We start from the raw sequence: 6,000 nt of genomic DNA, 5'->3' as shown, positions 1-6,000 counted from the left end.
TAGGGCAAAAGGAGCGAGAGCTCGTTTTACATAATCTAACTGCAGTATTTACTTAGGAACGTTTCTGCGTTCAAGTAGGATAAACACGCCCACGCATGGCATGCTTGCGCATCTAGGTTACGTTTAGCTTTCCCTCTCTGTTTATCCTTAACGAAGGATATAATTATAATGTTTAAACGTTACAAATGTCTCATTCTTATTTGTAGAGCCATATCAGATCTGAGTTACAAAAAGAAATAAACTTACAAGATAACCCAAGAAATCCCAGATCTGAGAGGGCATAGTATATAAGATCCAAATAACACAAATTTACCCTTTCAAGGGCGATCGAAATCCTAGCTAATAGAATAGGCAAAATTAGGTCAAAAGTCCGGTATTGAAAGGGATATGTAAAACCCTGGACGAACCAAGTAAAAGTTTTACATAATTATAAGTTGCTAATGCAACACGTAGCTGTAAGATCACTTTGTACAATTTTGTTGAATAAAATCAAGTTTCGTAGGTTACTCCAGATTCTTCTCTTTTTTGAATCCGAAAGAACTTTCGGCCTAGAAGTGAAAACTTCTCTCCTTAACCGGGGAAAAAAGTAGCTCCTAGAATCGAGAAACAGTGTCTGACCTGAAAGCGAAAGACTCTCCCTAACCGGAGAAGAAAGTAGCTAAAGGCGGCGACAGATGCAGTTAATATTTCCGATTCTCTTGACAACCTGGTCGTTAACATGGAGGCGTTAAAGCAAAAAGAATATCTCCATGACATCAGGTTGATCGAAGAGATAACTAAAAAGCTACCTTTTAGCCAACAAATAAGTTGGACAGAGCTCGTACAACGAAACACGCAACAAAACCAACAACCGACATTAGTGGATCTCAACAAATGGTTGAAATCCCACGCCGAAACGTTAAGACTGCTGCGTTCTTCACCGATGATGGAAGGATACATCAAGTACCTATGCCAGAACTTCGTGAACATATTGGAAAAATGTGTTATGTCTATACTGCCGCTCTTCGCATGTCGGTCCCATAGTTGTTTTTGTCAAAACTGAGTTTTTCAATGCAAATGGTAGATAATCACCCATATTTTCACAATACTGGATGAACTCAACAACTTTGTTCTGAAAAAGTTTGAGAAGACAGTCAAATTAGTTGTCCCATCACATAAGAAGCAATGGTACGAAGCTAACTTAAAACGCGATTTTCTCGGCTTGCTGATTTTCGCTATGGGACGGACATGCGAATAGCGGCAGTATATAGATGACATAGTAATATATGGAGAAACCCTTGAAGAAAATTTACAGAATCTAGAAACAATCTTTAATACTTTAAAAATGCGAATTTTCGTATTCAGCCTGATAAATCTGAATTTATGAAAACTGAAGTTGAGTTTTTTAGGATTTATCGTCAGTAACAATGGACTTAAACCAAATCCCAAGAAAATTGAGGCTATCCAGAAATATCCCCAACCAAAGAATCTTAAAGAATTGCGAATGTTTCTTGGCCTTTCAGGGTATTATCGAAGATTCATCAAGGATTACGCAAAACTTGCAAACCCTTGACGAACCTTTTAAGAGGAGAGGATGACCCTCGCCGTATTTCAAAGTATGAGTCCAAAAATTAAAAAAAATAAATTTCAACGACGAAGCAGTTCAGGCTTTTGATACAATTCGAAACATTTTATCTTCTGAAGATGTTCTAATATTTCGAAATTTTTCAAAAGAGTTTATTTTGACTTCCGATGCTTCTGATAAAGCATTAGGTGCTGTTCTTTCTCAATCAATTATAGAAGGAGAAAGACCGATATCTTTTATTTTAAAATCTTTATCATTAACCGAAGGAGTTATTAGCAAAAGTTTGGGCTTTGAATTCGTTCAGAAATTTTATTTACGGTGCAAAAATAATTATCTATACAGATCATATGCCGCTAACATTTGCACTTTATCCTAAAAAAATGCTAGGCTGAAGCGTTGGAAAGCTTATATTGAAGAGCATGATTATCAAATGTTCTACAAAAAAGGTAAATCTAACGTAGTTGCTGATGCATTATCCCGAGTTCAAATTATCAGTGGAAGGAAATTCTTAACTGGTCTTAAGCAGAGGATGCCAGGTGTAGCAGGAGATCACTTGCAAATGTTGGATAAAAATCAATTTCATTTGCAACCGAATGGAGTCATCAGGTGAAGAAAAAGTAGGGAAGATGAAAGATAATGAGCATGAATTCATCACAACCAGTGATTATGATGTTGTAGATGCCACTGTTGTGGACATCCAGAGCAGCAAGAAATCCATCTCGTTAAATTCCTATGCCCTACTAGACAGAGCCAGCAAGTCCAAGTTCTTGATGAGGAAGTTCCTGAGATAGTTGCCGAGAACTATGTTCCGGTAGAAAAGATCAAGATCTATTCTGACGATGTAACAACGAACTTTCTTGTTCAATGGTCTTCCAAGCAAGCTGCGACTAGGTAGGTACACTTACACTGTACCTGCAAGAGGGTCCCAACCGTCAACATGCTAGCTTTGTATCATCTTCCCAATTTCATTGGTTTCCATAGGGATTATGCCAATCACTATGATGGCCATGCAGAGATGGTGTCACCGGATGATATGCTTCGATCTGACTATAATTTTCAGAATTTCTTCGAACATCAGGCTCTGTATAGGTTTTCTGGTACTGTTCTGCTTTACAAAGACTGGAGAAATGGCACATTAGGAGTCAGCTTTTAGGTCTCAAGGCAATGAACTGTAATTTCTCGTATCGATATCGGATCTTTATAATTCAACAGGTCATCTCAAATAATGATCCTGTGTCACAAAATGCCTGTAACTTCCTCAGAGAATCTAACCTCTCTTCATTCTTGGCAGTAATCAAGTTTATTGGTGCTGCTATTGTCACTCAACTTCATTTCGATGTGGCTTTCATTCCGGAATATGATGTATTTGAGGATAAGAAGACAAAATTGGTTAACAATTATGGAGAACATACATGGACATACTATAAGCTGATTAATCCTGACGGCGGACATTCCAAATCTGGTGGCTGCTGCAAAGCCATGGTGCACGGCTAACGGCCTTCCATCCCTAGCAAATTTGAAGATCAAAGGTTCTGTACCTGTTATACCTATTCCTGCTAAGTATCAGAAAAGGTGTATTAACTTGGAGAAGTTTAATGCCATGGTAAAGGGATGCGGAATCTAACTTGATCTCACGGGACTATCAGAGGATTGAGCGTGAACTTCTAGATATCTCTGTCCCTCGTGTTTAAGTGTTAGGAAGGATGTTGATTGTATTTTTGGATAGATATTAAGGTTCTTTAACTTAACTCATGTTTTCCTTGATTCAAGGTCAAAGTCTTGTCACTATCTACAAGCCTTATAAAGTAGGAAGGACTAAGATGTGTTCCTTTGATTACTGAAAAAAATCCTGTTCCCTTGTTTGAAGCAGTCAGGACTAGGAATCGGTGGTAGATCTTACATCCCGTAACGCACCACGAAAAGGTGATCTACCCACGTTACGGGCCAATTAGAGTCTACATTGATTTATGAGCGTTTTAGTAGAATAATTGTATTCCTTATTACGTTGTTTTCCTTTAAATTCTACTACTGTTGTTTCACTTTAACTAATTTACTATTCATTTTCACTATTTACTTTCACTATCGCTATCAAAAAACTAAAATAGATTCGTCTATTTATTTAATTAAATCTTCAACATAATGCTGTACAGATATTTTCTAGGCTAGGTGTCGAATTCTATGCCTGTAAGTAGACTTACTAATGTTAAAATCATATACATCAAATGTTTCATTAAACACACGACAGCACAAAGTCCACGGTTCGTTGAATCCATAGTTGGTCCGCTGGGTAGGTTGCCACAGAAGCGTGTAACTACGTAGAACTCTTTGAGGAGCATTGATGTAGATTTGGCTCACAAGAGAGTTGCAATCCACGTCACCGTTAAGCAATCCAAACACGAAGAGTCTCTGAAGTAGTTTCCTCCTTGCTGCCAACGTGTCCAGGTCAATCAGCCTGCACCGTTCTTCGTAAGGCGGCAAATTTACCGAATCGTTCCAGAGCAGAACACGTAAAGCGTATCTTACGAAGTTTCGCTGAATTGCTTCGATTCTGTTAGCTTGAATAGCGTGAAAGGGTGCCCACACAACAACAGCATACTCTATAAGACTGCGGACGAGAGCACAGTATAGTGATTTCAGCGCGTAGATGTTCTGGAATGCGTTTGTGTTTCGTTTCAAAAAACCTAATGTGGCGAATGCTTTAGCAGTTATCATGGAGATGTGCTCATTGAATCTGACTTTAGAGTCGATGATAACACCCAAATCCTTAACTGAAGAAACGAAGAGCAAACTAATCTTAGAAAACTATGACTAGACACTGACGAAGTCTAGATAGAGCTGTAATTAGGGCGTAACAGCTTTTGTAAACAATGACTTCTCTCGATGATTTCTTGGAAGACATGGCTCTCCCTGGCAAATCAACATCACCATCGAGTAGAGGAAGACTTCTCCTACCCGATGGATATATTGGTTTGTGTAGGCGTGCCTTGAATTCCGAGAAATCAACGAGAGAAGTCATTGTTTACAAAGGCTGTTACGCCCTAATTCCAGCTCTATCTAGAAGTTTGCAAGTAGTAAATGAAATACGTATCTGTTATAGTTTTTTTTCAAGCGATAGCGAAAGTAAATAGTGAAAGTAAATAAAGAAAGTGATTAGTGAATTAGTGAAAGTGATACAATAGTAGTAGCATTAAAAGTAAAAAGTATACAATTAGAGGTTATAAAACTTTATCAAGTTTATCAGCGAGGACAGCCGACCGTCTACTGACAGTTGTCTTGCTATAGTGAGTGGTAGTTCCATATCATCATCATCACATAAAGTTTGACTTCTTAGCTTTCGACAGGTTTTAATAGTTGTGAAACTTCACAATAATCCGAGGAATATTAGATAGAGTTAAGGAGCACAAGCAAATAAAGATATTGGAAACTTGTTGCCATAATCGAGCCCTTACTGTACTGATTAATTTTCTACAGCGGGTTCAGCAGTTAATTATTTTTCAGATATGTAGATGCGTATTTTAAGCAAAGAGAAGCAAGTGATGAATCGATTGCATCTAAGAGACAGATAAAAGAAAATTTTAAACCCTTATTGATGCAATATCCCCCAGGATGGATGACTGTTGAATCGATGCTAGTCCCCCACCCAAGTGTAGTAACGTGCATAACAATTCCGATCAATTCTAGATAAACATTTCAAACCTATCTGCATTGATCGATTCTCTTCATCGACTTTCTCTTTCGTCAATAACTCAGCTGCAAAACCTTTCCCTGTTGTATTTCAATCTTAACTATTCAAATCGACGTATCTGATTTTGTAAACAATCACTTCAATCGACGATTTGTTGCAACTGCTAGCTCACTCACAGAAACTAACAACACCTGCTAGTAGAGGAAAGATTTCCCTACCTGATGATGGTGTTTGTTTGCGTGGGTGAGTTAGCAGTTAAGACAAATCGTCGATTGAAGTGATTGTTTACAAAAGCAGATAAGTCGATTTGAATAGTTACGCTTGATTGGACGTTTTGGACGCTAGATAAGACCCTCTTTTATCAAACTATGTGGTAGAATTAGCGCGAAATCTGTTTGCATAGCAGTAGTTATCAAAAGAGAAAGTCGATGAAGAGAATCGATCAAAGCAGATAGGACCATTTGAAATGTTCATCGAGAATTGATCTTACGACCAACAAGAAGAATCCGATGCAGAATAGGAGATCCGATGGAGAAAGAGATGAATATACTACAGGCGAAATTCAGCTAGGTTGCGAGATACGTATAACAGGAATAGGTGGAATAAATGATAGTGACTCTTGTAACAACTAACGAAAAAAGTGGTTTTAACTCTCTGCCTGATAAGAAGCCGAAGGATAACTAATAAATTATTTCACCAAGAACATTGAAATCAACTCTTTCTCAATAATTTGAAAACTATGGCTGCGCGC

This window comes from Ochlerotatus camptorhynchus, unplaced genomic scaffold (genome assembly GCF_037179485.1).
Source record: "Ochlerotatus camptorhynchus isolate MF236.1 unplaced genomic scaffold, CSIRO-AGI_Acam_v1.1 ptg000389l, whole genome shotgun sequence".
NCBI classification, from domain to species: domain Eukaryota; kingdom Metazoa; phylum Arthropoda; class Insecta; order Diptera; family Culicidae; genus Ochlerotatus; species Ochlerotatus camptorhynchus.
Note: the sequence above shows the minus strand (reverse complement) of the source record.